This window comes from Adiantum capillus-veneris, chromosome 2 (assembly GCF_014529385.1).
Source record: "Adiantum capillus-veneris isolate H3 chromosome 2, ASM1452938v2, whole genome shotgun sequence".
NCBI classification, from domain to species: Eukaryota; Viridiplantae; Streptophyta; class Polypodiopsida; order Polypodiales; family Pteridaceae; genus Adiantum; species Adiantum capillus-veneris.
In genome coordinates this window covers 107,910,155-107,935,516 of record NC_140932.1, presented here as the reverse complement: position 1 = coordinate 107,935,516, position 25,362 = coordinate 107,910,155, and positions in this window count along the sequence as shown.

Genomic DNA, 25,362 nt, shown 5'->3' with positions numbered 1-25,362 from the left:
CATGGAATTATAAAAAAAAAGTAGAATATAAAAAAATTTTGGTGGCTTGATTTTCTTTAATATTGCTTTGCCTTAAATTCCACGTGGAAGCATAACATAGGGCGGCTTTAATGGTTATTTTTTGAAAATGATCCTTTAAAACCAAAGGAGAATCTGTTAAAAAATTTGTGGTTACTTAATTCCTTTTTCTCTCAATACTTCTAGTTTTCTTTGTTCTTTGATAATTGTTGCAAGTGGATTTTGCAATGTATTGAAGAGAGAAGATTGGGTGAGATTTCAGAACTGACAAGAGAGTGGGTTGATGTCGATGATGAGAGCACTATGTATTCTCCCTCCTTGCTTGACAAAAATATGATACCATGGGAAACACGATTATGTCCTTGGTGGCTAGATTATCCAATTGGTGTAATTCCAAAGCAAGAGAAGGACTCTCGGGGGATTCACTATGTGTAGAACTTCCATATCACGTGCGTTCAAGACATGTTTGTAAAACCTCTTATCTGTGAGTTTTGTTAAGAATATAATGTACCCTTTTCTTTTAAAATTTGTAAGTTTTTTTTTTCAAATTTGAAAAAAAATACCATTATGTATATATATTTTTGTAAGTTTCAAGAACTTTAAATACCCTTCTGTTGAACTCACGTGATAGGTTACATTTTTATTAGATGACCTCCCCGGGGAAGGACTTCATGAGAGTAAGTTCTTAAAACCATGTGAAAGATTAATTTATGAATGTATTTGTGTACTTTAAAGCCATGCATATGATGATAGAAACAATGATGCTTGTAGGATTCAAGCAAGAGACCCATAGTAATAAAGAATTGGACGCACTTACTACACCCTCTTCTATGGAGCATCAAGTAAGCGAAGGAAGTGACGAGATTGAAGCCAGTAAGAATACCACAAAAGCTGTCCAAGGTACACAGTTCAATGTGAGGACTACTCAATCATCTAATACATAGCTACGACAAAGAGAGTGGGGAGAAGATTTCGGAGAGGTTGTTTCTAGCATACCATAGCTATGTATTAGATGATTGTGTTTTCCCTGTAGAAGTTGATGGTGAAATTGTTAGAGGTGGTGCGAAGAGAAGTAGTGTATTTTTTCGGTAAGTCACTTATCTTGTAAGATGTTGATTTGAATGGTCCTTGTATTAATATTAATTTTGACAATTGTTTCCACCATTTGCAAGAGTAATGGTGTTTATTTCTATGTTGGTGACATACTCAGGTGGTTGCTGGCAACATTCACAGAGCGTTGCGACTATGTCTTGGATGTGTTTGGAGGGTGTGGTGGTTTGGGGAAGGCGAGTATAGAAGACCTGAGACATTGCATGTGTTTAGAGCTAGATGATATACTCTATGAGCAGTGTCTTTCTCCCATAGTGTGTGGATCCGTGCCAAGCTAAGAGGGAGGAGATTGTTGTGAGAAGGTCCATACATTTGTGTGCGCGTATGTCGCATGTGTCAATACAAGGAACTTGTCGATACAATGTGTGCGAGCCACAAATGGCTCCAAGCACACAACAAGCCTAAACTAGTCAGCTCAAAGATGGCGATGGTGTGTCACTCACCGCTCTACGCTTGTTGTCGTGGAGGATTCCTCGTCGTGAAGAAGAGGGAGACGTGGCTACACCGCGCTCAACCGCCTTGCCGCCATCGTGCCGCCGCAATGCTCAATCGCACACACACTCTCTCTCTCTCTCTCTCTCTCTCTCTCTGTCTCTCGCATACACACACACACACACAAGGAGATGAAGAATAAGAATATGGAGATGGAGCAAGAGCACTCTTCAATTGCACAAATAAGAGAATGAGTGAATTTTAGGTTTAGTTGACTTTTATATGAGCTCGCCCCATTCACACTTGGGCGTCCATGCTTAGCCAACCAATCCCTTGAATGTTCGAGTTAGAGTGCACCTCTCATCGGTGATCACTCTTACCCTTTTTCTATTGGACCGACAAGCCCGATACCTGACTCTACCAAATAAATAATACAATGTCCGTCTTAGGTGATAGGAATGTGTGTGAGGATTAACATGTCCCCCTTCTTGATGTAGATTCCGTCCTCGGAATCTATTGAGTTGAAGCTCGTTCGTCGAGGTGGAAGAGCATTTGAGATGAATCTCCTTAGCCTTCTTCAGTCTCACTGCAAAATGAAACAACATTGGCACAGTAATTGCATTCTCATATACAATTAAAAAGCATATGCAATTTTAGGTAGACAAATTGATTGGTAGCAGAACTCTAAACTATTTGTTAGCAATAAACATCAAATTGCAATATAATAAAACACATAAACAGTTGTAAAAGTAAAAAATTAAACAAGTTTGGGATCGCTAATTTAACGATCAAAAGGCACTAAAGATCGACTATTAATACCATGGGCAAGCTTCTTAATTTTCTCTGGTCAATTAAGTTGTTTAATCGCGAGAACTAAGTATTTCATGTCCGAGGGCTAACTAGAGGCTATACCTAGAAGACCTTGTAGTTAAGCTATGATAAAAGGAATTGCTCATGAAATCATCGCCTGACTTATTTCTTTTTCTTTGACGCCCAAAGTCTTTTCACATTGTTTCAATTTTGATGTGTGCGCTTATTTTATATGCTTGGGTTTTTTGTTTTTCAAAGAAAAGCGCCCACACTAGGAACCTCTAGGGCTCTAGTACCATAGGCAATACATGTGAGTGGCCCAAATCAAGCTGAGATTTCTCTTCCAGCTTAAGATTTTACATTGTGGCACTTTGATTTTTTGTTTGTTCGTTTTCAACATTTTAATTTTGTAACTTTGGGGAGTTATATAACAGTGTTACCCTCCCCAAGCTCATCACACTAGTAAACTCCTTTTATAATACTTAAGCTAAAGGTCAATAGGGACTAAACGCACTAGAAAGCTCTAGTACATTTCACACAATGCTGTCTAAATCGGATTAAGAACCTAAGTAACCATTGATAATTAGGAAGGCATTCCCCATGGTATTAAGAGAATATTTTTAACACCTAGCTTGGTCAAACTAGCTTAGTCAGACTGCTTGATTTTTAAACCTAAACAAGTGATTATGACAAAAAATTACATTGAATTTAATGTTTGATACTAAGAAAATGCACTGAATATATGCTACTAATCACAATTAAAGTAGACAAACATGGATGCAAAAAGATAAGGGGTAACGTTAATGGACAAGAAACACCTGTTTGTGTTGATGGTCAGGCTTGATTTGAAGTGTGAACGAGACAAAGATTCCATGAAGGTCCAAATCCTAACAACAGCAACATGTTCCTATACACGCTAGAAAACACAAAGAATACATGTAGGAGGCGCATCAGTGGGAAAAAGGAACTTTGCTAAATCAGTAAACTCTAAAACAGAAACACTCCGATTGTACTAATCCTACCTACCCTCCATCACTTGAGTGATGAGGATCAAAGGTGTTTGATGACATAGGTTTCTGTTTCATTGTATCGGATGTGAATGTGTAGGTTTGGTCAATGTTTTGACTCTTATTGTGCATACTCATTTGCTAATTGCTCTTGCTTTTTTTTATTTTTGTTTTCTCTGAGTATAAGGCTTTATATTGAAATTCCCTAAGATTGGTGATTGAGAGGTTAGGAAAAGAAGGGTAAGAGGGAACTAATTCAATAGGCTGACGTGAATGAAGACTTCCCCCCTTCCTTCGATAGGTCATACTGTTTGAAATGTGCTTGTCACCCTTTGAAACCAATTGTTCCAGTTGGTAATAGGTGATGATTTTTGCCATTAGTTTTCTATTACCTTAGGTGCCTCATCGAGTCGCAAGGGTGGTAAGGTACTCTCCCAAGATCAAAATTGAAGTGGTTCATCAGGTGATTCTTGAACACTGGGAGGTGTGGATTCTTTTGTAGCTTCAGGAGATCCACTATTGTAGGTGGAGGCTGTGGAGAATCTTTTACCTCTATGGGTGCATTACCTAAGGAGTTAGAAGCTTCATGGGAACCCCCCCTTCCTGAGCTAGGTGGAACAAATTGTTCTTTCTTCGATACCCAAACTAGCTCTGGAGCGGGTGTGTAGCATTTTGTGATTTTTTTCTTTCCACGATCATCAATTCGTTTTGGAGCTACGCGATTGGGCTCAAATGGGCCATGTGACAAGTTAGAGCACAATTTACGTTTTGGCACCCAGATTTGATCATTTTCTTCATAGTAGCCTTGGGCTTCCAATAGTTTTTTAGGAATCCAACGCGGGGCGAGTGGGATGTTTCTTACAAGGCTTTTGTTTTTTATCACTAGCTATGGTCGCTAAAGAAGCTTTAGGGACCCACTTGTATGTTTTCTTTGTTATATTGGGACGAGTCTTGTCAGAAGCTATATGCATTGCTTGTAGCATATTTAAGGGTATGAGTGGTGGCCTTTCATCCCCCTCAGGTGTTACCCAGGTTGTCCCCCCTGTTTCCCCAAGTGTTTATGGTTGCTGCTAGGTGGACCCAATCCACATTGTCCGACTCAGTCATCCTAGGTAGTACATCCATATAAGGAGAATCTTCCGCAACATCAGTGACCACTTTACACGTTTAACAATACTGCAATGGGGCCGAGTGAATTGTGGTGTTAGATCTATGATCAATTATAAACCTGTTTCCTAGAGGATGTGCTCGACCAGTTACAAGATCCACTCTAATGACAAAAATCTTGGAACTGCAGGTAGACATGGTTTTTAGACCAGTCATGCACCATTTTTGCTTCCCTCATGAAAGGACGTCCTAAGATCATCTTTGATGCCATAGTGTGTTTGGAGAAATCTATAACAATGAAGGTAATTCTTATTTTATGTCCAAAGACCTTGATCTTGAGATCTTCTATCATCCCAATAGGCTTAACAATAGACCCATTGGCCATCTTTACTACTATGGTTGTGGTCGCAAGGTGAGGTCTTCCCATAGTTTCCCATCAATTTTTACTCACAATGCTAACCCCAACGTCACCATCAAGGATTCCCTTCACAGTTAATCCCTAGTAGTGATTGGTATGGTCGCATTGGATTCATCACCCTCAAAGTATTGTTCCAACTTGTTAACAGGTATTTCTATAACAAGGTTCTCATTTAGGTTGGGTTGTGGATCTAAGTGTTCCTCCTCTATTGGCATCTCCCCAGCTCCATCCATCTGTGCAAATTGTGGTAGCCCAAACTTTAGTTCTCCATTAAGGAAGGCTTGAAGAGCTAAGACTAGCTCAGGGTCTTTATATACTTTGGACATGATGGTGGTTCTAACTTCTAAAGACATTCAATCCATCAATTTGGCAATGTTTAACGGCACCTTTTGGGCTTCATCCCCTTGACGTGGGAAAGATGGGATCTCCATTTCTTCGATAGGATCGGTAGTCCCTCTGTAAACATTCTTTCCATCAAGAAGTGAGTACGCCCACTTTTCCATAACTTTAAGTCACTTTCTTCTTGGATGACACTAGGTATGGCTAAGGGTCTATGGACTTGGTGAGGTTGTTGTTGCTTAGGGAACATGGTGTCTGTAATCTGGATTTGCCTAGGTGCTAGTTCTAGATCCCTGTGGATATCTTCTACCAAACTCCTTAATTGCTTGACTCGCTCAATCTCCTCTATAGAGTTTGGATAAGTTCCTATCTTCTTCTTGGTTCCTGGCTATTGTGGCTCATGAAGATCTTCCTTATTGGTTTCTATCTTAGTGGTCGTTTTGGTCTCCATGGTTTCACCTGAATTAGAATCCTCTTCAGCGTCGTTCATATATATGGGGTCGTCACCAGTTCTTATGTGGGTCTTTGAACTGGGGTCTGACTTCGCTGCTTTTTGCGATCTCTTCCTTCATGTTTTTTTCTTTTTTTGAGATTGGAAAATTGATGCCGTGTCTCTTTCCTCAAGAATACAATTTTTTTTTTGGAGCATCGATCGTGTGAGTACGTTTACTGGTACCACATGCGTACCTTGTAATGGCTCCTTGGTAACCTCAATCAAGTTTAATGGCGTGATATGCGGTGCATTTGTATTATTTGGACATTGGGCAATCAAATGATCTATGCCACATCGATTACACATGAGTATCGGCATTGTAGACGTGCTTGCTTGATTGGTTTGCATTAGTGTGGCATTCTTTTGTAGCCTAATAGGACACTCGGCTACACGATGTGGACCTCCACACTCATAGCATTGGAGGTGGTCTCTTAGCAGTGTAATTGATATTTTGGCTCCTTGTCGTAAGAGCAGCTACTTGATATACATGTTTGACTTGTCCCCAATAGTCCTCCATGTAGTATTGTGGACTTTCTTTAAGCACATCCATCCCATAGGCAATATTAGGGTCTATATCTTCCTCACAACCTTTCAAACAAGCAATAGATGACTCACAACCCACTTGATTCACAGAAGTGATTCTCAGATGTGGTGGTTGTGGTCCTAGCACTGGAGGTGGTAAGGGTGTTGTTTGAACAACATTTTGGGCCCTAGGGACTGTGTGTTGTGCTGTTTGTTCAAGAGGTGGGGCCGGCATTAATGTAGGCACTCGAGGTGTGTCTGTCCATGCTAAGGTTGGTCTATTGTCCATCGCGCGCTTAAATACTATGCAATCCTTAGCTTGATGACCATACCTTCCACACAAGCATTGCAATTCCCATTGAATTTTACTCTAAAAGTAGGGCATTCACTGGTACTATGTGGTCCATAGCATACAGAGCACCATTGTTGCTCTCTTCTTGGACAAATATGATTGTTCTGTGGAGCACGATCGTCTCTAAGACTCTCTTGAATAGCCTTGGTGAGATCTGCTAAAGTCATCTCAGATATCCTTGGCTCCTTAGCAATAGGCTTTAGGGTCATTGGTTGATGACCTGATGCTTACGAGCTAATAGATTTAGGCTCAACAGACACTCTTTCTCCTTGAATCATTAAATTATCCTCCAATTGGATCGCATTGGTGGTGACTGCTTTCCAAGTGGTGATACCTCTAATGACTAGGCCATTGTAGATATCCTCATGTCCTAATCCCCGAATGAATCTAGCGAGCAATTGATTATTATTGAAGAGCTCATTTGGATTACAACAAGAATTCCAATGCTTCAAGTGACTAATAAAGTCTCTCACCGACTCTCCTTCCTCTCATTGGGCTTTCTGGAGCTGAGAGGCTACACCCCAAAGCACTCCCTCTCGTATGTATTCTTTTAAGAACAGTCTCCTAAGAGTAGGGTAAATCGTTTTTTCTTCCACCCTTAGGGTTCTATAACAATCCCATGCCTTCCCACTTAAGGTTAGGCTTAAAGCATTACTCTTATGTAGGTCATTGTGTTCTCCTAGAGAATCACATATTTGTTCAAACACTTCGATATGCTTTCTCACATCCCCGTCTCCACTTAATTTTTGTGTGAGCTTGGCTATTTGTACTGCCTTACTTCTAAGCTCTCTATCAGGCGTGTTACGCGTATTCTCAGCAATAGATCGACCGATAGCTTGATAAAATGTTGCCAAGTCACCTAAGTGAGCAGGCACCGTGGGTGAAGGTACTCCAGAGACTACATGTTGACTAGGTATTGGCATTGGGCTTGGTGCATAGGAAGCCCTTGGATTCCACATTGGGTACGATTTTGTGCCATGGGGTGGCCCAAAGTTCATATGTGTGGCCCTAGGCATAGTAGAAGTCGTATGTGACATGCTAATGCTAGTCGGTATAGTCCCATGGAAGTAAGAGATTGGGTGTTGTGGTTGTGGAGCATAGGTAGTTGAAACAATAGGAGGGGTAGGGACTACATCAGTGCGATGACCCATAGGTGCATACGATTGGTACACACTTGTAGGTCATTGAGCTACCATGTAGTGGTGCTTTACTAACAAATGAGGTCCATGGCGTGTTTCTTGGCATGCCCATCATTGGGGTAGGCATGGTAGCCGTGGTGTCATCAAGGGAAAGATGAGCTAGACTTGGAAAGGTAAAGCTATCACTTGTGGGCTCAGATTGCACTGAGACCCCTGGAGAAACAACATATGGAGGATCCATTGGACTTACCAAGGGAGTCTCCATTTGCGATAAGGTTGATTGTTTAGCCTTTCCTGTATCCAAGAATCTCATGAGACCCGTTGAAGGCATGTTGATCCCCTTGTTCTGTCTCTCTAACTCAATGACTCTATGGATGACTTCACAAACTCTTTGTTGTTAATACTCCACACTAGTAGCATCCATTGTGGATTGTAGGACATCTAACCAACCCACGTGATAGGTGTGACCTGTGTATAGGTCAGTTAGAGTTTCCATTTGTAGTTCATACTTCCAGTTCTCATTTAAGAACGCTCCATCTAGGATTGAGGTGCTAGGGGTGTCCTTTGAGCTAGATGCAATGTTGCTTTCTAGGGGTTGGCCATTAGCGGTTGCTAAGTCAGGAGCACTCGATTGCTCTCCTAGCAAGGATATTGACATAGGGGCTTTTGCTTTTAACTCTCTTTGTTGCTCTTCCTTGCGTAAGCTCTCGATTTCCTTTTCCCTTGCTGTAAGGATATACCGCTCAACCTCTTGCACTTCGGCAAGGCTTCTACCATCAGGTAATATAACCTCAGAGGGGAATAGCTCTAAAGAGTCAGGAGGTGCAGTGAATGAAGTATTCACGTGCACATTCTTTAAGGGCATAGGATCTACGTTGGTCATGAATGGAGAATTTACTTCCCCACCCCCCTCATTTACATCATTAGCTCCATGTTCGGAGCGAGTGGCTCTACTAAAGGTTTCTTTCAAGCGGCTAAGCACGCTCGGCCCAGACCGTGGACCCATGGCATGCATGTCTTGGCTTGAGTTATCGGGATTAAGCATTGGGAAACCCTCCATGACGTCGTAGTTAGAGGAAGAGTGACTTGTTAGGGTCTTGGTTTGTACTATCTTGGGTCCCCGCCAAGGGCCCGGAACCTAAGGTAGGTGGATAATGAGAACTTGCGTAAGTTGAAATTCTCTCTAGTTGCTCCGTCTCTAGCACACGACTAGAGCGCAGATGCATGTGCCTTTGACACCCTACAAACGTTGACAAATAACCTCGAAGGTTAACTGCTTACTTTTTTAAGCGTGCGTTTTCACTCGTTTTTTTTTTATAAATGTTTTTTGATGTTTTTTAATGATCTTTTTTTTCATTAAAGTGTGCGATAGCTCAAAATGAGCGTATCACTCAGAGGGTCGCGGTGTGCTTTACAACACAATGTTCGGTCACCTGAAGCTCCGTTGGTCCTCAAAAAGTCGATTTTTAGCTACGTACGTAATTTTAAAGGGCGATTGAGGCCTAAGCTTGAGCGTGAGCTTGGGCTTGGGTCTGGGCTTGGGTTTGGGAGATATTCCCAATCCCGATCCTACCTTTAATATATATATATATATATATATATATATATATATATATATGGAAAATAAGGTCGCCACGGCCTATGCGCGAGCACACACACACTCTACCTACCTACTTACAACTAATACACCTACTGTTACACACTAACACACTTCATTAGCTCTAACGGATCTACTTCTTACTTACTGTACTTTGCATTCCACAGAACTAACAACCTTAATACTAAGACCTTATCATAGAGAAACACAGTAACCTTTCAAAACTTCACTAATAAAGAAATACACAGTAGCAACACAAAATCCTTCTTCTCAACGTACACACCTTCCTTCCCTACCTTTCCTACAATTGAAATTGCACCACAAAAGAAGCACAGAGTGCCACTCAAGCTTAGTGTATGGCATTCCCGGCAGCAGCGCCAAAAATGTGCGCATATGTCGCACGTGTCAATGCAAGGAACTTGCCAGTACACTATGTGCGAGTCACAAATGGCTCCAAACACACAACAAGCCTAAACCGGTAAGCTCAAAGATGGCGATGGTGTGTCACTCACCGCTCTACGCTTACTGTCGTGGAGGATTCCTCGCTGCAATGAAGAGGGAGACACCGCGCTCAACCGCCTCGCCGCCGCAATGATCGATCGCACACTCTCTCTCTCTCTCATGCATACACACACACAAGGAGATGATGAAGAAGAAGATGGAGATGGAGCAAGAGCACTCTCAATTGCACAAATGAGAGAATGAGTGAATTTTAGGTTTAGTTGACTTTTATATGAGCTCGTTTCATTCACACTTGGGCGCCCATGCTTAGCCAACTAATTCCTTGAATGTTCCAGCTAGAGTGCACCTCTCATCGGCGATCACTCTTACCCTTTTCCTAGTGGACCAACAAGCTCGGTACCTGACTCTACCAAATAAATAATATAGTGTCCGTCTTAGGTGATAGGAATGTACGTGAGGGTTAACAATTTGATTTTGTTACTACTATGATCTACGGATTATGTACTTCTTTTACATTTTTTGGGGCGGTAACAATGTGTGACTACATGATTGATGTCACTATGTTTCGAATGTCTCTATGTTGGTTTGAGAAAGATTTAAGATCACCTTGTGAGACTACTTGTCATAATTTCAATTCCTTTTTAAAGAGCATACTTTTTCTCTAGGTGGTAGCTAACAAAGATTTTATTTGAAGTATTTTTTGTTAGTCTTTTCATTGTTTTGAACGTACTTATTCTCTTGTAGAGGCCTTTGTGATCAAGGTGGAGAGATACTTTTTGAAATTCTTAGGCTAAAATAAAGGAAACTCTTGCAAAAAATAATTTATGTACTTAAAAAATTTGGTTTGAGATTCATATTGTTTACTTTTGGCCTATAATTTCTATGTAATTTTTGTCTTCGACAAGCTCATTTAAGCGATGTTGCACTGCAAAAGAGCAAAAAAGTATATGAAGGGTTTTTTTGTTAATCTTATGTGTGTGTGAAAATTCCTAATCTCTTCCAAAGGCATTTGTGATGGAGCAATACTTTTAAAACTTTTTAAAGCTAAAATGAAGGAAACTCTAGCAATTTATTTTTAAATTTGTACTTCAAACTTTGGTTTTAAATTTATGTTTGTTTACTTTTAGCCAATAGCTGTACGTAAATTTTGTCTTGGACAAGCTCATTTAGGCCATGTTGCATTGCAAAAGAACGAAAAAAAAGTAGTAATTGCAAAAGCACGAAACATAAAGCTCGCAAAAAATAATTCCCCGAAGAAAAAGTGGTAAGCCCTTTTATCGAGAGAATTTCTTTTAGAGAAATTATATTGCAAAAAGAATGAAAAAAAGTAGTAATTGTAAAAGCACGAAACATAAAGCTCGCAAAAAATAATTCCCCGAAGAAAAAGTGGTGAGCCCTTTCATCAAGAGAATTTCTTTTAGAGAAAAATAATCCCCGAAGAAAAAGTGGTGAGCCCTTTTATCGAGAGAATTTCTTTTGGGAAACTAAAGTTAGCTCCAAAAAGAAATTCCAATATTATGGAATTTTATCTCTATAAGTCATTTAAATAAGAGTAACTTTAAAGAACAAGAGTAAGAGAGTAACTTAAAAGTCGATCAACAAAATGTTTGAGGGGAATTAGGGGTAATTATACAAATTAGTCACCATTAATCATGTATACTATTTATTTAAGTATGATCTCCAAGCACCTATGGATAAAGAGAGTGCTTTCTACTCTCTTTAGGCCATATTAGCATGGTACTCTAAAGAACTTGAAATGACGGAATTTGAAATAACATCGTAAAAATTAGTAGTTAGCAATGCTGTTAGTTAACAAAAGAAAATTAGTGCTTATGTAATCTGAGAGCTTAAGCATGAATTAATGTAGAATGAAGAGTAACCTAATGTTTAAGGTGTGTAATGGCATGAAGATGACAAGAAAACACTTACCTTGATGTGTGTATGGTAAGAGTCTTCTCCTTGTTGTGGGTGATTGAAGTAACTTGTTGTTCTAGTCGACTCTTCCCTCTTCCTCAAGACCACCAATTGCACTACTTAGAAGGAGACAATGGAAAGAGGCAAGAGAGATTAAAGCTATGGAAAGCTTAGGGGTTATGAGAGAGTGTAATGGGAAGAAGATCAAGCTATAGGAAGCATGGTTATGGTTTTTGGACATGGATTCTCTTGGAGAGGAGGTGTGTGTGTGTGTGTGTATTGCAAGAGGCTTGGATATGGATTCCTCAAGCGTCTCTATAACTTACTCTCTAGTTGCAACATAAAAATGGAGAGAAGTGAAAAATGAGAAGAGAAGCCCTCTTTTTATGCACATTTTTTATAAGTGATTTCACTTATAATCTTGATAGATTATCTTCCTTATCTTAATAACTTATCTTGATAACTTATCTTACTTATCAAAAATTTCTCAACAAGTTATCTACTCACCTTATCCTTATCTTCTCTTTTCCTTCTTTATCTTTTTCTTTTTCCTTTTTCTTTATCTTATATTTTTCTTTATGCTATTTTTTCTCAAAATGAAAAGTTCCTATGCATTGGTTATTTCCATGTTCCCATGGCATAAGCGAAAAGTGTCTTGTGAGTATACTTTGGTGCTTAAATTGAACCCGAATTTTTCTCGAACATTTCTATTATTTTCTTTTTCTTTTTCATCTTTTAAGTCCGTGTCTTAGATGTGTTGGCCTTGTGTAAGGGCTAGGAGAAGGCCCTTACGAACTCTCCAACAAAAAGAAAGAGCTATTCTCAGCTCAAAACAATAAAGAAAGGTGTTAAATCTTCAACCGCAAGTTACACCTTTAATTCTAGGTAATGCTAATTTGTTATTCTCTAGTGGGTTCATCTATATAAGGCACAATCTATCCTCATCTCTTACGGTATTCTTATCTTCCTCTTTCTCTTTTCTTCCCATCTCCTTATCAAGAACTTCTTAGGATTGTCTCTTTTAACACTTTTCGTTGTCTCTTTGCTCATTACCTTACTTTATGGATCAATGGAAAGAGCTGGTTTTATCCATGGCCATTCCTCATCTACAACAAAAAGTGAATCTGTGAGGAGAGATTTTTTGAAGTTGTATAAGCGCTTGATTTTTCCTCACTTGGGAACTTCAATGCTCAAACCAACAGTGGACGTTCCGAGACATAACAAGGGTAACACTTTGGGGTCGGGATCACTTTTGCAACAATGTCCGCTTGGCTATGGTAATTGAAGCAAAAAAAACTTTACCCTCTCTTTGGTTTACCTCTTAGAGGGCCCTTTAACTTCTCCTTATTGTTAAGTATGGAGCCTGATTTACCCTTGTAATTTTCTGTGGTAAAAGCGCACATTTGTAAAGCCCCCATTATGAGGAGAAGCCATTGTGCGTGAAGGAAAATCACTCACCGGAAACCAAAATTTTCACGGACAAGAATCAGGGGCAACTTTAAAGGCCTCGGGGGCGGAGGCCCCCGAGACTTTTTTTCACCGGAATATTCTTTTTCGCCGGAATATTATGGCCGGACGGCGATTGGAAAGTGGTTGGAAAACAACCGGTCGGTTGGCCGGTGGCTGGTAGTCAATGGCCGATGGCCGGTGGTCGGAAGTCAATGGTCGGTGGCCGGTGGTCGGAAGTCAATGGTAGGTGGCCGGTGGCCGAATTCAATGGCCGGTGGCCGAATTCAAAAGCGGACTTGTCTTCTCAAGGGCGGCCACACATGGGCGGATTGGAGGGTCCGATTTGGACTTATTCGCACAAGGGCGGCTACACATGGCTGTCTCTCATAAGCGAGGGCAGCCCTTTTGGCCTATAAAAGGAGGCCATTTCTACACACATTTCATAGTGTGAAGTTGATGCAACAAGGTGAGTGTGAGGTGGTGAGAGTGAAGCAAGGCGGGAGCTCCATTAAGGGTATAATCCCTTTGTAAACTACTTCTTGTTTTGAAGTACTAAAGCCATTGAGTGGCTACTTTCCCGTGGACGTAGCCCACATTGGGTGAATCACGTATATCGTGTGTAATCTCTCTCTCTCTCTCTCTCTCTCTCTCTCTCTCTCTCTCTACTCTATAATCTCGTGTATATAAATCTGTCTCTCTCCATTAAGTAATCTACTCAATTATCTATTTAGCTACGTCTTATTTTCTAACAACTAGTATCAGAGCAAGGTTTGCTCGTAGCTAAATTATCTCAAGGAAAGGATTCCTTGAATTGAGTGGGAGTTATGGCGGAGGAAGGGAAGCTCAAGATTGAGAAGTTCAACGGCAAAAACTACCAACATTGGAAGATGCCGATTGAAGACTATCTCTACCAGAAGGACCTCTATTTGCTACTAGGCGGTCTTGCGAAGAAGCCCGCAACAATGGCAAATGAAGCATGGATTGTCCTTGATCGAAAGGCACTGGGAACAATCCGGTTAAGCTTGGCGTCAACGGTGGCCTTCAATGTTTCGGAGATGAAGACCACGGAGGACTTGATGAAGTCACTTGACGACTTCTACGAGAAACCATCGGCATCCAATAAGGTATTTCTTATGAAGCGCTTGTTCAATCTAAAGATGACAGAGAATGGTTCAGTTGCAGAACACCTAAATGACTTTAACACAAACATAAGTCAACTTCGATCAACGAAAATCAATTTCGATGACGAAGTGCGAGCTCTCCTTATACTATCATCTCTACCGGATAGTTGGGACAGCCTTGTGATGGCTGTAAGTAATTCTATCTCTGGCACAAATACTCTTAAGTTTGATGATGTTGTGGGTGTTCTCCTAAGCGAGGAAATGCGAAGGAGAAGCACAGGAGAATCATCAAGTGCTGCACTATCAGTGGAAACAAGAGGAAGGCTTAAGGAGAGGTTCAAAAACCAAAAGGGTCGTGATCGCTCAAGGCGGAGCAAGTCACGCACAAAGTCAGTTCTTGAATGTTGGAACTGCGGCAAGAAGGGCCACGTCAAGAAGGATTTCTAGTCCAAGAAGAAGAAGGAGACAGAGTCTCAAGACAACAAGCCAACATCGGAGGCCAATGTGGCAGGTAAAGTAGAGCAAGATGCTCTAATTCTCTCATTAGACAATGTGTCTAATTCCTGGATAGTAGATTTCGGGGCTTCATTCCATGCGACACCACACAAGCAACATTTCCAAGACTACACCAAAGGTAATTTTGGGTATGTATACTCGGGAGATGATGAAGCTTGTGAAATTGTCGGCAAAGGTACAGTTTCTGTCAAAACTGCTAACAGAAATGAATGGAAGCTTAAAGATGTTAGGCATGTTCCTTCTCTTCGCATAAATTTGATCTCTACAGGACAATTGGACGATGAAGGTCATAACATTGCATTCGGAAACAAACGGTGGAAGATCTCAAAGGGATCTTTGGTGGTTGCCAAGGGTGAAAAAGTCGGTACACTTTACTTGTGTACTGTTAGCACGTAACCTTCAGCTTGTGCAGCAACTACAGAAGTTGACAATGCGGTGTGGCACTACCGACTTGGACATATGAGTGCCAAAGGAATGCAAATCCTTCAAACAAAGAAGCTTCTATCAGGTTTGAAAGAAGTGGACTTAGAGTTCTGTGAAGATTGTGTTTATGGTAAACAAAAGAGGGTAAAATTTCAAAAATCAGGAAATGAAAGAAAAAATAAAAAACTTGAGTTGGTTCATTCGGATGTTTGGGGTCCTGCAAGTACACCATCACTTGGTGGCTCATTGTACTATGTAACATTCATAGACGATGCGACTAGAAAAACATGGGTTTATGTCATGAAGAATAAATCCGATGTATTTTCCATATTTCAAAGATGGAAAGCCTTTGTGGAGAATGAAACAGGTACCAAGGTTAAATGCCTCAGATCCGACAATGGAGGCGAATATTGCAGCCAAGCTTTTGAAAGCTTTTGTGCTAGCAATGGCATTCGGAGGCAAAGGACAACCCCAAGGACACCTCAACAAAATGGGATTTCGGAAAGGATGAACAGGACAATCATGGAACGAGCACGAAGCATGCGGCTACATGCAGGCCTACCGCTTGAGCTTTGGGCAGAAGCTGTAAGTGCGTCTGTGTACTTAATCAATCGGTCACCCTCCACGGCATTGGATGGGGGAGTTCCAGGAGAGGCATGGACAGGTAAACCGGTGAATTATGCATTTCTCAAAGTGTTTGGGTGTGAGGCTTTCATGCACATAGATAGAAGCCTAAGATCAAAGTTAGATGCAAAGTCCAAAAAGTGTTTCTTCATTGGCTATGGAGAAGGAGACTTTGGGTATCGCCTATGGAATCCTGAAGATGGTAAAATCTTAAGGAGTAGGGATGTAATTTTTAACGAACAAAATATGTACAAAGATTACTTGGAAAGAAAACAAACAAAAGAAACAAGTGATGAGTACATGGAGCTTGAGGACGGTGAAGACTCAAGGACTGCAAATGGTGACAATGTGCAACAACGTCAACCAAAAGAGGAGCCTCAACCTATTCCCCGAAGATCTACAAGAGCAAGTAGACCTCCAGAAAGGTTTGTTCCTTCCTTCAACCATCTCTTGATCTCAGATTCTGGAGAGCCGGAATCATATGAAGAAGCTATGCAACATGAATCCAAAGAAGAATGGACGAAGAGCATGCAAGTGGAGATGGACTCACTACATCGCAACCAAACATGGGATTTGGTTGAGTTGCCTAAAGGTAAGCGGGCACTTCAAAACAAATGGGTGTACAAGATAAAGGAAGAAGAAGGTGGGAAGAAAAGGTACAAGTTTAGGCTTGTGGTAAAAGGTTTTTCTCAAAAGAAAGGTATTGGCTTCAATGAAATATTTTCTCCTGTTGTAAAAATGAACTCAATTAGGCTTGTGTTAAGCCTTGTCGCTGCTCATGATCTAAATCTCGAGCAAATGGATGTAAATACGGCATTCCCTCACGGTGACTTAGAGGAGGAAATCTACATGCTTCAACCAAAGGGGTATGAAGTAAAAGGTAAGGAGAAAATGGTTTGCAGATTAAAGAAGAGCTTGTATGGTTTAAAGCAAGCATCAAGACAATGGTACTTGAGGTTTGAATCTCTCTCTCTCTCTCTCTCTCTACTCTATAATCTCGTGTATATAAATCTGTCTCTCTCCATTAAGTAATCTACTCAATTATCTATTTAGCTACGTCTTATTTCCTAACAATTCTTGAGAGATCAGCGTATCAATTTCACAACGAATTCTTCGTATGGTTGAAAGGCCTAATATGTGTCTTTCTTGTGATAGTTGCTTTTGTGATCATGTGATGGATGGGCTTATTGACTTGTTAAAAAATCCATCTTTGTTGTATCTCTTAACAAGTTCGTCCTTTATTAAGATCTTGGTTCTTGTTTTAAATCCTTTTTTCTTAGATTTCTCTTGTCAAATATAATTAAACTTGCTCTTAGCTTCCTATGTCTAGTATTTTGTAGAGATAATACAAATGTAGCTAGCTTAGTTACAAAGGTTAACACTAATCTTGCTATTATGTATAAAAACACTCGTATTTTACAAAAGGTAGCATTTCTTGAGCAACATAAAAAGGTAACAAGACAGAGCTTGTTTTCATTAAATTACCACGGCCAGGGAAGATTAATATGATCACAAAAGGAGAAATCTCATTACAAAAAGATGAGGAAACTGAAAAATACGATGTTCATGGTCTTCCTAGGAAGTACCTTCAGTGGGATAACCCTCCCACTGAACTAAAACCTCCTTAACTATCCTCTATGTAGCAGCTTTGGTTCCTTCATGTCAAAAATTTTCTCTAGCTCCATCCTCATAGTCTCGAGAATGGAGAATTGCCGATTTTGGTTACTAGTATCCAAGGTAGCATAAACATTGGCTTGTTCATCTATCTCATCCTTTATTGAGACAAAGTTTACTGTTGCTGATCTAGGTGGATTGACGGTTGGCCTTTGAGAACGAAAATCAGTGTGGTAGGGGGAGTTCTTGCTTGGGTTGGATTTCTTCCTCTTGCTCCAAGGTTTTTGAATTGGCCCCCTTGATTGTGTGGATTTTGAAATTTAATAGGGAGGCTTGAATTACTAGGGTCATTTCCTTTAGGGCACAGGGCCTTCTTATGACCAAATTTAAGGCATTCATAGCAATTTCCTTCCACTATGAGTTTCTGGAAGAGCATTCACATGAAAAAAGTGCAGTGGTGATTGAGGTTGGATAGCTGGCTTTGGTATAAATGGTACTTTGGTTGATAGGGTTGATTGGGGTAGGAAGGAAATTCTCATTTCCTATTGGTTGTAGTGCCTCTCTAAAAAAGGCTCTTATGCTTTGACTTGGCCCGGATTAGATTAGAGCGTTTGCAAGTTTCTCAACAATTTACTTACTAACCTTATCCTTATCTTCTAAACAAGCTACTTACTCACCTCATCCTTATCTTCTCTTTTCCTTCTTTATCTTCTTCTTTGTCCTTTTCTCTTATCTTATCTTTTTCTTTATGCTATTTTTTCTTAAAATGAAAAGCTAATTTCCTATGCATTGGTTATGTCCATGTTTCCATGGCATAAGCCGAAAGTGTCTCATGAGTATACTTTGGTGCTTAAATTAAGCCCAATTTTTTCTCAAACATTTTTTTCGTTTTATTTTTCATCTTTTAAGTTGGTAGATGTGTTGGCCTTGAGTAAGGGCTACGAGAAGGCCCTTACAATGCGGGTGGAGTAGCTAAACACTATGTGCGTGTCAGAGCCCCTTATTCTTCTATCTAGTAAAGAATAAGGTGTGTAAAAGTAATGGGCGGTCAAATGTCTCTGGCATGTTCGACCGGGGTAAGAGGTACACCATCTTTACCCCAATAAAAGTTTTGGAAGGATGGTTCAATTAGGGCCACATGCAGATTACAAATTGTGCATAATGATGTTTGTGGGTCTATGCATACTCCATCCTTGGGAAATTACCTTTACTTTGTGACTTTCATTGATGAATACTCCAGGCATGCATGGGTGTATCCGCTTAGAGCTACGTCAAAAGTGTTTATGTGCTTCAAGAAATTTTTGACTATGGCTGAAAATGTCTCTAAATGTACTATGGGCACCCTCCATTTGGGGGGGGGGGGGGGGGGGTATAGGTTTCATGAGTTTAATGCATTTCTATCTAGTCGTGGGATAAAAAACCGATGTATAGTGCCGTATACACCTCAAAAAATGGTGTTACTAAAGGAAAATTAGGTCGCTTACGGAAATGGCACAATGTATGCTCAAAATTCAAGCTTTGCCACATTATTTTTGGCTTGAGGTTGGCATTTGTGCTACTTATGTACTTAACAGGTGTCCAACAAAACCTTTGCAATATGAGTCCTTATGAAGCATGGCATGATAGGAAGCCATCTATTGATCACATGTACATTTTTGGTCGTTTGGCTTATGCTTTTATGCCACTAATTCAACGCAAAAATTTGTATGATAAGGCTATCAAATGCATTTTTGTTGGTTATAGTACTGAGAGCAAGGTTACAAGTTATACCATCCGCAAATAATTTGGAGTCATGATATATTGTGTTTGGGGAAGATTCTATTTAGCCCTTGTTGTCATGTACTAGAGACAATAATGTACGCTCACAGGACATTTATGAAAGTTTGTTGACTCTTTTTGTGGTGGAAACTTGAATGTAAATTCTGATGAGGCAAATGTATAGCCTATGGGGATTTTAGAAAATGTTATAGATCAACCTATTACTGATGCAAATGTACATGATGTGGAAAGGGTTGAGAATGAGCATGCTAGAGGTATGCCAAAATGGCTGGTGCATACTTTGTGTGATAGTAAATTGGATGCACCTTTGTCTAGTCATACTAGTTTAAGTCCTTGCCATGCATTTTATGCATTTGATTGTTATGATTTGGCTATTTCTAGCTTATGTGATGAAGAGGAACCTTTGTCTTTTGATGAAGCACAAAATTTTGAAAATTGGGGGATGGCTGTCATGCAATCAAAATAGGATGCACTTATAGAAAATGACACATGGAATCTATGTGATTTTCCTCTGATAAAAAAGGCCATTGGTACGAAGTGGTTTTACAAGTTGAAACGTAAGCTGGATGGTGAGATTGATTGCTATAAGGCTTGACTTGTTGCAAAGGGATATGCACAATAGAAAGGCATAGAATATGAAGAGACTTTTGTCCCACTTGTCGTATGACTATTGTGTATCAATCAGACATTGTTACTACTTTCTTGAATAGTGACATATTTGAAGAAGTTTATGTAACGTAGCCTCGTAGTTTTTCCAAGAAAGGACAAGAAGACAGTGTGCAAATGTAAGATAGTGTTGTATGGGTTGAAGCAGTCTCCTCGTGCTTGGTATGAGAAAGCTGACACTCATTTGGTTAAACGAGGATTTTGTAATAGTCTCAATAGAAAGAACTTTGTATGTAAATTGTGAGGGGGATGTATTTCTCATTGTCGTTCTTTATGTTAATGATTTTCTAATCAATGGAAGATGATGTTAATTGAGCCAACATCAATTAATAGCCCAAGCCTTACAAATGCACATCAAGAAAAAATACGGAGAAGCAGTGAAGATTGGAATTACACATTTTCACATTTTTTCCCAAAATGGTCATGTATTGTAAATTCTCAATTTATTTCAATCCATTGTAATAATTCTAGCAAGTTATGGGCTCAATGAGAGATCAAAGATGTAAAGAATATGTCAATTAGTGTGCCTAGGTTGCAGATAGAGTTAATGATGGAGCCCTTAAGGCCTTGGGCACCTGTACATTGTATATTTTAAACCCTATGGCTCAGGTATAAAAGCCAATCTTTGTAAAGGGTTTTGTAAGTTTTGGATTATAAGCATTACGATGTGTCTGCAGAGCATATGTACTCTCCTTCTTTTTTCTCAATCTCATAACTCCCTCGTGAAGTGTCTGTTTGAAGTGCCATCTGCTTCATCCCATTCACAAGTGAAATCTGTTCACAACCTTGTGCTTCTCTCATGGTAAAATTGTGTTTTTGTTGCAACTCATCTCCTTCTAAATCTGCTCATAACTTAGATTTACATAAGAAAATTTCATTTTATGCATAGGCGGGGTGTTGGGACATCATTGCTAAGCTCTAGGGTACATTCTAGGCTAAAAACGGTCAGGTCAAATCTGACATGTAGATGATAGTCGTGACTTTGGAAAGTGGTCAAAAGGGGGATTTGAGGGCATGTGCAGGTGTCTTTAGATATTGTCTACCCATCCTATAAGTTTTGTCTTTTTTGGACTTTGTTTGCTTGGTGAACTGGTGAGATTTCCTTGCGGTGTTGAGTGTAGTTTTGAGCTAGATAGGGATTGACTGTTTTTTTTGAGAGATTGAAAACCTCTGGTAGCCTCCACATACACTAGTCGGGTCTACTCCGTCCAATAGTATGACATCTATATTCGTGGTTCTCACTATCACGACAATAAGAGAGCAAGGCTTGGCATTCAGAGAGCCCTACATTTTAGCATCATTATCAAGGATGAGGTAACCTAAACTAGGAAAAAACCTCAATGTTCATTTGTTATGTCCAAAAATTCCTCTGGGTTATCCTAGAGTATAAAAACCAACTTTTAGAAACCGCACGATCGCGGTCTATCTACTTTGGCTGTGTAGAGGTGTCTTGGGAGTAGTTGTACTCGTTGAAAACCTTTAGGCTTAGATTAGGTGTTTTTGAGAGGTTGATAACTTGGACTATGTCAAAGTATGATAATTGGTTCTCTTTTCAAAACAAAACACAAAGAAAAACTACTGCTAGTGGACACTTTCCACTACCATTTGCTGATTTGATTAAGAGTAGGATAAGTAGACATCAAGGACTCGGATCGGAAGAGCTCTTTCTGAGACTGTGGCTAGTCGTTTTGAGTCTGTTTGAGCCTTGTTGCATGAGGTTTTCTTTGAGCTGGGGTATTCTTGAATATTGAGATACCTTTGATGATACATGTTGCTAAAGTCTCCCTCTTAAGGTACCCTCGCCATAGGATATGTATCTGGACAATTTCTTTTTCTTATGAGGTCGAGTTAGCGGTCACATGGAAGTTGGTTTTGAATAGTCTATGCCGAGTGGTTGTTTTGAGCAGTCTATGCACTTACTTTTGTCTTGTCAGGTTTGAGAGTTTTCTCCCAGTAGAGAGGAGACTCTGTTGGATTTTTCCCACGAGTCCATTTTATGCGTTCTTGGCACATTTAACTATTCTTACACAATGACTCTTCTACATTTGGTTTGAGTTTTTGCTCCTATTATAGAGGAAACTCTGCCAAAACTATCCCAAGAAATAAAGTTTCTGACCACATTCTCTTGAGTCATGGCTGCGAGTAGTGCTTTCAAAAGAGAAGAGTACTACATCAACAAGTTTGATGGCACAAACTTTGCTATTTGGCAGCGGCTTATGCAAGATGTTTTGATCAACAAAGGCTTGATAGCACCCTTGTGTGAAAGAAGAGAGAATGCGTGCACTGATGGCCAGTGGGAAAACTTGAATGAGCGTGCTATGGTGACCATTTTCCTTCACCTTGGTGAATCCATTCACTTTACCATAATGGATAATAGTAATGCCTAAGATTTATTGGATGCTCTATGTGCAACATAGGATGGCAACAATGCCTCAAACAAGGTTTTCTTGATGGAGAATCTTATGTGCATGAATATGAAAGAGGGCAGTGATGTTAGTTCTCACTTGAATGAGTTCAGCAACATATTTTCACAGCTTACTTCAAAAGGTCTCAAATTTGATGACGTTGAAGGAAATTTTCTTGCTATGCTCGCTACCATCATCATGGGATACTTTCAACACAGCCAAAAGCAATTTTGTGCCTTAAGGCAAGCTTGTTTTTAGCGATGATATACCAGTAGAAATCTCTTGGAGCAAGGAATCCAAATGTACAACCTCCAAATTTTTTTGATATATTTGTATAAAAATTTATACGACGCCCAAATATTTTAAGATGTGCTAGTTTGAAAATGCTAACTAGCACAAAAAATGTCACGTTAACATGATCTCACCCTAGTACATTTCTCACTAAGGAAGCTCAACGTCAATCACTTGATGCGGGCATGGTGGTGCGTATGTGGAAAGTGGCAACCATGGCAAGCAAAGGCAGCATGGTTGTAGCTACAATCATTCTCAAGATTGCAAGCAAGGTCATAGCAAGAGTTGCAGCAAAGACATGAGAAATATTGAGTGCTATTACTGCCATAAAAAGGGACACTTGAAGAAAGATTGCCGCACAATGTCAGCGTGAAAAGGGAAAGGGGAAAGCAAAGTCTAACAAACCTAAAAGCAACATAAAAATTAAAGAGTTAATGTGGTTGAGTCTCCAGTCATTGAGACAATTTAATGTTTGTTGGATAGCTAGATGATTTGGGTTACACTACCATATTTGCTCATAATTCTTGGATTATCAAGATGGGAAATCTGGTCATGCTTAAAGGCCAAAAGTCTAGCTCATTGTACTCACTTTATGTCTCTTCCATATGAAAGAGAATTCTTTTTGTGTAACCGAGCTACCCATTTGCATGAAGATGCACGAGCACATGAAAATCTTAAATTGGAACATTCAATAACAAAGTCCTATGTGAATTTAGTCAGGGCATCCAACTATCACCGAAGGTTGAAAAGAGTGTTAAGTTTGCAAATTATTTTTCATCCACTACCACTAATGTGCAATCATTTATAAGTCTAAGGGAAAAATATATTGTTAGCATTGTATGGCACACATAATTCATATGCCAACTATGTAGACCACGAAGAGAAATTGTACAGAAAGAGTCGATCAATGTTTGAAAGGCCTACATACCAACTCATAGAATTATGCCCAGTAATAGATAAAAAAGAATGATTTATCTCAAAACAAAGGATCTAGTATAGCCCATCCTCTCTAGAGCTGACTGACATTACCCAAGTGAACCCAAAAATATATCCAGAGCCAAGCTCTCACCCATAAAAAATCAAGCTTCAACATTGTGACCAAACAAGCATATACTTTGATCGAAATGGACGTAGGTATAGATGAGAGTCGAAGCTCTATGATGCCTTGGGTATTGAAACCACCAAATCTCATGTCATTGGAGACCCACGGGATAGAAAACATCAAGATGAAGATAATGCCATTTATAGATTGTCTTGGGGAAACATATGTCATGTTTCATGAAGGTACATACAAAACTATGCAAAAGGTTTGTTGATGCCAAACACTAACAGTGCAATGCACATTGTGCCTTCACAATTTCAAAAAGTGAGTTTACATTAGAGTCAAACAGTCTTGGACCCAATCCATGGAAAAAACTTTAGTGATCACCCTAGGAAGGGGGAGCTACAAATCCAATAAGCTCAGCTCTTGTACCAAGAACTACAACATAAGTTGGAAGCCTGATGTTGTACCAAGAACTACAACATCAGCTGGAAGCCCTAGAACTTCTAGCTAGCATAGTCCTTCAAAGAAAAAGCCATTAAAAGACCATATGGTTGTTGGAAGTTCCTAGTTGACCCAACTTCCATCAAGATCTGATGACATATACTTCTATAAAGATTATCAAGGAAAGCAGTTTCAGTTGACTTCCACAAGTCAAAGTCAAAAGTCGATAAATCCCATAGTGTTTGAGCAATTGCATGTATCCAAGCTCACACATGCATATCAAGATGTAGATGGCAATGACTACCGGCAAATTGATGACCTTGTACAAACCCCCATGGAGCGTAAGACTGAAGTCAAAGACTATTTCAAGATGATGGAGAACCTCAAGTCGATAGAACGTGTGATAGGCAGGTCAAAATTAATGAAAGCTAAAGCTCAGAAGGCTACACAAAGGTCACCACCAAAATCTCCTCCAAAGAGACAAATTTTTCCAAAAAGTACACTGGATATTTTAAGATAAAAAGTTACTCAAATGCAGGCAGATAATGCACAAAGATGCATGCAAAAAGTGCAGTATCTTACTCAAACAAGCCAACATCAATTGAAATAGATGATCAAAACAAAAAAGATGTAGGAAAAGTTCAACCCAAGGACATTGCCATAGAAAAATTGGTCAATACAAGAAAAAGATCATGAGAAGCTCAAGTGCAACATTACTGGGCGAACATGAAGAAAAAGTTATCAAGTAAAGTAAAGCTAGATTTTCAACTAGATAAGAAACTCATGTGTTTTCGCACTTGAGAAAAATGTGGCCAACCACAATTGGAAGATGCTCCTGAATTTGTTAGCATATCTAGAAATAAATGAGTAGAATGTTGGGGAATCATTTCCACTGCCTTTTAAATAGGTTCAAAGACCATCATAGCCCAATTCCATGTGAGAAAAACAAAAGATATAACAAATAACATCATATTGGGAATGCTACTAACCCAGAAGGTTTTAGGGGTACATAGTTCAAACAAGAAAGTAGTCATCACAGACAACAAAGAATGAGGACCACGAATGGTCACCCACGGAATACAACACAAAGTCCTCAAGTGTAGTTAAAATGAAGACTGATGCCAAAGCAAAGCTTATTGAAGATGATTCATCTCCAACCTCCAAAGATCTTAAAGCACATCAAGCAATAGCAAGTGCAAATCAAACAGAGCAAACAACAACCATGAAAGCTATCGAGTAAAATATTCCACCAAAGCTAGAAGTAAAAA